The sequence below is a fragment of the Otolemur garnettii genome, unplaced genomic scaffold, assembly GCF_000181295.1.
Source record: "Otolemur garnettii isolate 467f Iridium unplaced genomic scaffold, OtoGar3 scaffold00186, whole genome shotgun sequence".
NCBI classification, from domain to species: Eukaryota; Metazoa; Chordata; class Mammalia; order Primates; family Galagidae; genus Otolemur; species Otolemur garnettii.
Window position 1 is genome coordinate 2,911,744 of NW_003852581.1, and position 8,656 is coordinate 2,920,399.

The window sequence follows — 8,656 nt, forward strand, 5'->3', positions numbered from 1 at the left end:
ACCTTAGGTGTACGTGGCTGGCTCCTTAGCCGGTTCAGCTATAGGTGCCAAGCCTGGGTAATTTCTTGAGAGAAGTTTTGAATAACTTCTTAAGAGATCTTTTGAATCATTTCTTGAACTTCTTCTTCCTTCCTTTCTTCCATCCTGTTCATCTTATTTGCTATTCACATTCTGAACTCGATTTCTGACATTTCAGCTATTTGCTTTTGGATGGGGTCTTCAATTACATCTGCCCCATTTTTCCTTGGGGGAGTTGATCTATTCTGGTTATTTGAGTTGCCAGAGTTTTTCCGCTGATTCTGCCATATTCTGAGTTTACCTTGTTTGGAGACCTTATCAGAAATGTTCAGTTGGTGGCTTCTTCTGGTTGCCCAGAGAGAGAGAGGCAGAGCGTTTCTGTTGTCTACTCCCAGTTCTCGGGTGCTGGGGCAACTGGGGTGCAGTGGAACAGCAGCAGTAGTACGGGAGTGTGTGTGGCCAGATTAGATCTCGTTCAGCCTACTGGGGCAACCAGTGGACAGGAGACTGGCAGTAGCCGGATCAGTCCTAGTTCAGCACCCTGGAGCAGTCAGGGGGTGGGGGAATGGCAACGGTAGTGTAGGGTACGCACGCGATCAGATCAGTCTTACTTCGGCCCCACCAGAGTAACTGGGGGGAGTGGAGGACTACTTCACCATGGCTTGTTGTACGTGTGCAGCACTAGCAAGCCGATCTATTCCCTCCAGACTGGGAGCTGGAGTGGGAAACTCCTCCACCTCTGTCTGTGGGACACACGTGGCTCTAATAAACAGTTCTTGGCCCACCCAGAGCGCTAGACTCCTCCACTGCCTCCTGCAGGGCGTGCGTGGCTCTAGCAACCAATTCTGGGCCCACCCAGCACAGGTGTCTGGAGCAATGAACACCTCTGCTGGACCCTGTGGGGTGTGCATGTCTCTAGAAGGCTGTTTGGGGTCTTCCTGGAATGGTGGACTAGTCTGCCACTGCCCGTAGGACACCCGTGGCACTAGGAAGCAGTTCTGGGCCCACCCAGAACCCTGGAGCGGAGATCCCCTCGGCTGCCTGTGGTGTGCACGACTCTTGCAAGCAGTTTTGGGTCCTCCCAGAGTGGGGGACTCCTCTGCCACTGCCCGCTGGGTGTGCGAGGCTCTAGCAAGTTGTTCTGTGCCTGCCCAGAGCAGGGGAAGTCCTCTGTGGCCTCCCGTGGCCTGCAGGAGGTGTGCTCCAAGCAGTTCTATGCCCACCCAGAGCCTTGGAGCATGGATCTACTCTGCCGCCCATGGGGTGTGTGGCTCTAGCAAGCAGTTCTGGGCCCTCCCAGGGTGGGGGACTGGTCCGCTGCCACCTGTAGGGGTGTGCGGGGCTCTAGCAAGTGATTCTGTGCCTGCCCAGAGCAGTGGGAAGTCCTCTGCTGCCACCTGCCACCAGCAGGAGGTGTGCAGCTTTAGCAAGCAGTTTTGCGCCTGCCCAGAGCCCTGGAGCAGGGAGCTACTCTGCTGCCCGTGGAGCACACGACTCTAGCAAGCAGCTCTGGGCCCTCCCAGAGTGGGGGACTCATCCGCAGCCACCTGTGGGGGTACGCTAAGTTCTAGCAAGTACTTCTGTGGCTGCCTGGAGCAGGAGAACTCCACTCCAGCCACCCACTACCCACGGGAGGCTTGTGGCTCTAGCAACCAGTTCTGGACCTGCCCATAGCCCTGGGGCGGGGTTCTTCTCTGCCGTCCGTGGGGTGCGCGGCTCTAGCAAGCAGTTCTAGGCCCTCCCGGAGTGGGGGACTCGTCTGCAGCCACCATCGTGGGTGCGCTAAGCTCTATCAAGTACTTCTGTGGCTGCCTGGAGCAGGGGAACTCCACTCTGGTGACCTGCCGCCTGCGGGAAGCTTGCGGCTCTAGCAATCAGTTCTGGACCTGCACAGAGCCCTGGGGCAGGGTGCTTCTCTGCCGCCAGTGGGGTGTGCAGCTCTAGCAAGCAGTTATAGGCCCTCCCAGAGTTGGGGACTCATCCGCCGCCACCGGCGGGGGTGCGCTAAGCTCTAGCAAGTACTTCTGTGGCTGCTCGGTGCAGGGGGCTTCTCTGGGGCCGCCCGCGACTTGTGGGAGGGGGGCGGCTCTAGTAAGCAGTTCTGGGGCCCGCTTTGTACCTGTATTTTATGTTCTTAAATGATCTTCCTTGGATTTATAGCTTGCTGAACTTCTTTCTGGGCTCAGCTCCCCATCTTTGGCTTCATAGATTGTGATTCCAACCAGTTTTTCTTCCTTTGCTCAGGAGCCTCTGACCAGGGTTGCTACCAGTCGGCCATCTTCCCAGAATCCCTTCGGCTTCATATATTCTGATTCCAATCAGTTTTTCTTTCTTTGCTCAGGAGCCTCTGACCAGGGTTGCTACCAGTTGACCATTTTCCCAAAATTCATTGCCCTTTTATTCTTTTATTCCCAATTGTATCCCTTAAGGTTTTTTTGTTTGTTTTACTTTGATTGATGGTATTTTCATTTTTCTTTTCTATTGGATGGAAGTGAGATATTGTGTCTGCTCAGGCTGGCAATGAGCTCCAGACGTTGAGGGACCCACTCAAGACAGGCCCCAGAATTTTGGATTTATGTGTATGTGTCAAGTACACTACTGCACACCACAATTACTCATGTCTCTGTCTTTCTGTTTCTCTCTCTCTTTTTTTTTTTTTTTTTTTTTTTTGCGAAGGCAGAGCCTCACTCTCTCCCCCTTAGTAGAGTGCCATGGCATCACACCTCACAGCAACGTCGAACTCCTGGGCTCAAGCGAGTCTCCTGCCTCAGCCTCCCAAGTAGCTGGGACCACAGGTGCTTGCTACAATGCCTGGCTATTTTTTGGTTGCAGCCATCATTGTTATTTTTGGCGGGCTCAGGCGGGATTTGAACCTTTGAACCTGTCACCTTAGTTGTATGTGGCTGGCTCCTTATCCACTTGAGCCACAGGCGCTGAGCCGCTCTTTTCTTTTTGTCAATATTTCCTTTTACTCCCCCACTTTCCCTTCTCTTTTCATTTTATCTTTTATCCCTTCTTGTTCTTAACTCTTCTTTTTAGTCCTTTACAAAGAGGATGGGTCAGAGACATGGTAATTTAAAGAGCAGTAGGAAGTAAAAAAGAAAAACAGTAGGGCAAAGAAACAGTCAAAAAGAAAACACTCATGGGGAAGAAAGAGTAGGGAAATCCTGGTAACATGAAAATACAGAACAGAGCAACCCCTCTCCCACCCAGGAATTATGAGATAGCTACTGAAAAGGATTCCACCAATAAAGAAATGTTAGAAATGACAGAAAGGGAATTTAAAATATGGATGGTAAAAACAATGAAGAAAATTGCTGAGAACATAGAAAATAACCAAATGGAAATCCAAAACCACAGTCAATTAATAGATGAAAAATATACAGTGGATACATCAGAGCATAAGGAATCGAAGCAGTCAATTAGGGAACTAAAATATCCAGTAGAAAGTATAACATATTAGACCATGCAAAATAAGAATCTCAGGGTATAAGATAAAACTTTGAGCTAATGCAGGCAGTTAAAGAGATAGAAAAAGGAGAGAGAGAAAGTAGAATGTTCACTGAGAGAATTATGGTACTTCAAGAAGCATTCAAACATATGAACTATAGGTATCTCAGAATGGGAAGAAGAATGTCCAAAGGAATGGAAGCCCTACTAGAAGATATGATAAATGAAAATTTCTTAAGTATCCTCAAGATTCTGAAACACTCCCTTCAGGCGGATATCAAATCGCAGGTCCTCTGAACTCAAAGAGAGCTTCTCCAAAACAAATCATCATGAACCTGTCCTAAGTCAACATGAAAGAGATTTTGCAAGTAGACAGGAGTAAGCACCAATTGACATACATGAGCTAATTCGTTAGTTTGATCATGGACTTCTCAAATGAAATTTTTAATGCCAGAAAACAATGGGCATATACTTTTAACCTACTTCAATAAAATAATTTTCAGTCAAGAATTCTATATCCTGCTAAGCTAAGTTTTAAAATTGATGGAAAAATCAAAAATTGTTTTGATATGAAAACATTGAGGAAGTTTGCCACAAAAAGACCATGTCTATAGAAAATACTTAGACCTACCTATTCTACACAGTGACCATCACAAAGGACCACTAGAAAACTAAACACCCAGAAGCTAAAGGACAAATCCTAGCTTTCACAATGGTGCAAAAGATAAAAATAGGAATGCACTTTCACAAAATAATATGAATAGAACTCCACCACACTTATCAATTCTTGCAATATATGTTAATGGCTTGAATTCCCCACTAATGATGCATAGGCTGGCTGATTGGATAAAAAAGTACAAGCCATCAATTCTATTCCTGCAGGTAATACACCTTGCCTCAAAGTAAAAAGTAATACTCATAGTGAAGGGATAGACAATAATTTTTCAGGCAAATGTGAATCAGAATAAAGGAGGGATTACAACCTTAGTTTCACATACAAGTGCTTTTAAAGCAATTAAAGCCAAAATAGACACAGAGGAACACTTCATATTGGTCAAGGGAACAATAAAACAAGAGAATATTTTAATTCTAAAAATTTATGCATCCAACTTAAATGGTCCCAGAATCTTCAAACAGACCTTAATTAGTCTGAGCAATATGCTATCCTATAAAACCATAATAGTACAGGACTATAACCCTCCTATTACAGAGCTGAAGGGTTCCTATAAACAGAAACTAAACAAACAAGCAAGGGGCTTAAATGTGATTCTATAAAAACCATGCTTAAAACACAAATACAGAACACTCCCTCCCAAAGCTAAAGACTATATGCTGTTCCTAGTGACACATGGGATATTTTCCATAATAGATGCCATACTAGGACACAAATCAAACCTCCAAAAAATCAAAAGAATTGAAATTATACCTTGTATTTTCTCAGACTGCACAGCAATAATGATGGAACTGAAGTCAAACAAAATTTTCATCCTGACACAAAGACATGAAAATTAAAAAAACCTTATGCTGAATAACAGTTGGGTCAAGGAAGAGATAAAAAGGAAATCATTAACTTCCTTGAGCATGAAAACAATGAGAACAAAAGCTACCAAAACTTGGGGGAAATTTCACAAGCAGTCCTAAGAGGAAAATTTCTCCCATTAGATGCCTATATTCGAAAAACAGAAAGAAAGCATATGAACAACCTAAGGAATCACCTTACAGAGATGCAAAAGGAAGACCGATCAAATCCTGAACCAAGCAGAAGAAAAGAATTAATCGAAGTTATATCAGAAATAAAGGAAACTGAAAATTAAAAAATTATCCAGAAGACTAATCATATAAAAAGTTGTTTCTTTAAAAAGATAAATAAAATAGATAAGTCATTGGTCAGATTAACCAGAAATATAATAGTAAAATCTTTAATAACCTCAATCAGAAATGAAAAGGGGGAAATAATATCCAATACCACAGAAATTAAAGAGATTATTTCTGACTAGTATCAAAAAATTTATGCCCAGAAATTGGACAATGTGAAAGAAAGGACCAATACCTGGAATCACACCTTCTTCGTTAACTTAACCAGGAAGAAATAAATTTCTTGAAAAAATCAATATCAAACAATGAGATTTCAGAGACAATAAAAATCTTCCAACAGCAACAAAGACCAAGACCAGATGGCTTCACATCAGAATTCTATCAAATCTTCAGAGATGACCTGGCACCTATATTGCAGAACGTATTCCAAAACACTGAGAAGGAAGGAACCTTCTGCTACATGTTCTATGAAGCAAAAATCACCTTTACTCCAAAACCAGAAAACATCCCCACTAAAAAGAGAACTACAAACCAATTTCACTAATGAAAATTGTTGCAAAAATACTCAACAAAATCTTATTAATAGTTTGCAGCTGCACATTAAATAAACTATGCATCACAATCAAGTAGGCTTCATCCAAGGGACGCAAGGCTTCTTTAACATATGCAAATCCATAAATGTAATACATAATACCAATAAAAGCAAAAAGAAAAACCATATGATCCTCTCAATAGATGCAGAAAAATCTTTTGACAAAATTCACCCTCCTTATCTAAGAAGAACACTTAAGAAAATAGGCATATGTGCCAAATTTCTTAAGCTGATTGAAGCCATCTATGACAAACCCACAGCTAATATCATATTGAAAGGAGAACAACTTAAAGCTTTTCCACTTAGAACTGGAATGAGACAAGGATGTCCACTATCACTAAGATTATCCAAAAATTTTCAGGAAGTTCTAGCCAATGCAATCAGGCAAGAGAAGGATATAAAGGGCATCCAAATGTGGGAAGATGTAACCTCAATTTAACTTTGAGTGCCATTGACTTATGTTTGAAGAAGGCTTCTCAGAGTCCACATGAAGACCTTCATGTTCCTTCAAAGACCGTCTGAACTGATTAGAAAGCTAATCATGCAGGAGGCAGACCCTAAAAGTAGAGTCTGGCTGTCTCAGGAATTTCCTGGAAGTGATCTTGGGAGCAGAGAAATAAGATAAGTTAATGTGCATTTCAGTTAAAGGTTGCACCTGTTTTTTACAGATAAATGGCTGAATAAGTTTTTGTATGGTTTCTTTCTATTTTTATCTGTCGCCAGCTGGTTTTCTATTAGCAAGTGTATGTGCAGAACTTAGTGTTGTTAAGAATATATAAGCTTGCAAAAATTAAAGCTAAGTTGCTCCATGCCTGAGAGAGCTGTAGTCCTTCGCTTCTCTGAACATTGTAACTGCTGACCTTATCTCTGTGACTCTGGCCTTAACTATTACCAGAAATGGGTAGAGGAGGTCAATCTTTCTCTTTTTGCTGATGATATGATCTTACACTTAGGAAACCCCAGAGACTGAATCACAAAACTCCAGAAAGTGATTAGGAAATACAGTAATTTCTCAGGATTTAAAATCAGTGTATTCAAACAGTAGCTTTTGTATATGCCAATTGCAGCCAACTTGAGAATAAAATCAAGGACACAATCTCCTTCACAGTAGCTTCAAAGAAAATTAAATTCTTAGGAATATACTTAACAAAAGAGGTGAAAGATCTTTTCAAAGAGAATTATGAAACCTTAAGGAAAGAAAATGCAGAAGACACTAAGAAATGGAAGAACATGCCATGCCATTGGTGGGAAGAACCAACATTGTCAAAATCTCTACTCTACCCAATGCAGTCCACAACTTCAATGCAATCTCCACTAAAATACCTACATCACATTTTGAAGAACTGGAAAAAATAGTACTTCATTTTGTATTGATCTATAAAAAAAACTTCATACTGCTAAGGCTATTAATAGTAATAATAATAAAAAAAGCCAAAGGTATCACTCTAACAGAGTTAAGGTTATAGTACAAGTCCACAGTAATCAAGACAGCATTGTATTGGCAGAAAAATAGGAAAATAGATATATGGAACCGAATAGAAAAACAACAGTTGAAACCATTCTCTACTTGCCATCTAATCTTTGATAAACCTGGCAAAAGCATACAGTGGGGAAAAGAATCTTTATTCAACAAACGGCACTGGTAGAACTGGATAACCATATATAAAACCCTGAAACTTCACTCACACTTTCACTACTTCCAAAAATTGACTCAAAATGAATAAGAGATGAATCTGACTAAGGATGGATAACTAGAATGTAGAGAGGACTCACATTAATCAACAAAAAAAGTATAAACAATCCCATCTACCACTGGGCAAGAGATGTGAGCAGAAACTTCTCTAATGAAGACAGATTAATGGATAATCCACATTTGAAAAATCCTCATCTTTCCTGATCAACAAAGAAATGAAAGTCAAAACTACCTTGAGATGTGACCTATCTCCCGGTGAGAATAGCCCACATCACAGTGTCTGCACACTGCAGATACTGGCACAGATGTGGAGAGAAGAGAACACTTTTACACTGCTGGTGGAACTACAAACTAATACAACCTTTTTGGAAGAAAGTGTAGAGAATCTGCAAAGAATTCCAATTAGACCTCCCATTTGACCCTGCAATCCCATTAGTAGGCATCTACACAGAGGGAAAAAAAGTTATTTTATCATAAAGGCATTTGCACTAGACTGTTTCTCAAAGATCAATTTATAATCTCCATTATGTGAAAACAACCTGAATGATCACCAGTGCAGGAATGGATTAACAAGCTCTGGTATATTTATACCGTGGAATACTATGTAGCCATTAAAACAATGGAGACTTTACATATTCTATATTAACCTGGATTGAGTTGGAATACATTATTCTTAGTAAAGTATCATGACAATGGAGAAGCAATAATTCAATGTAATCAATTCTTTTTTTTTTTCATTAAATCATACCTGTGTGCATTAATGCAATCATGGGGTACAATGTGCTGGTTTTATATACCATTTGAAATATTTTCATCAAAATGGTTAACATAGCCTTCACAGCATTTTCTTAATTATTGTGTTCAGACATTTATATTCTACACTTAGTAAATTTAGCATGTACCATTTTAAAATGCACCATAGGTATGGCCTCACCAATTACTCTCCCTCCACCCATCCTCCCACCTCCCCTCCCCTCCTTCTCCTCTAATATGAAGGCAGTAGATGCTCTAATACAAGGCAGGGAGTAAGGGAAGGAGTTGTAAGGGTTAACAGAAATATTAAACTACATCCTAAGAGGAAGTGCTAG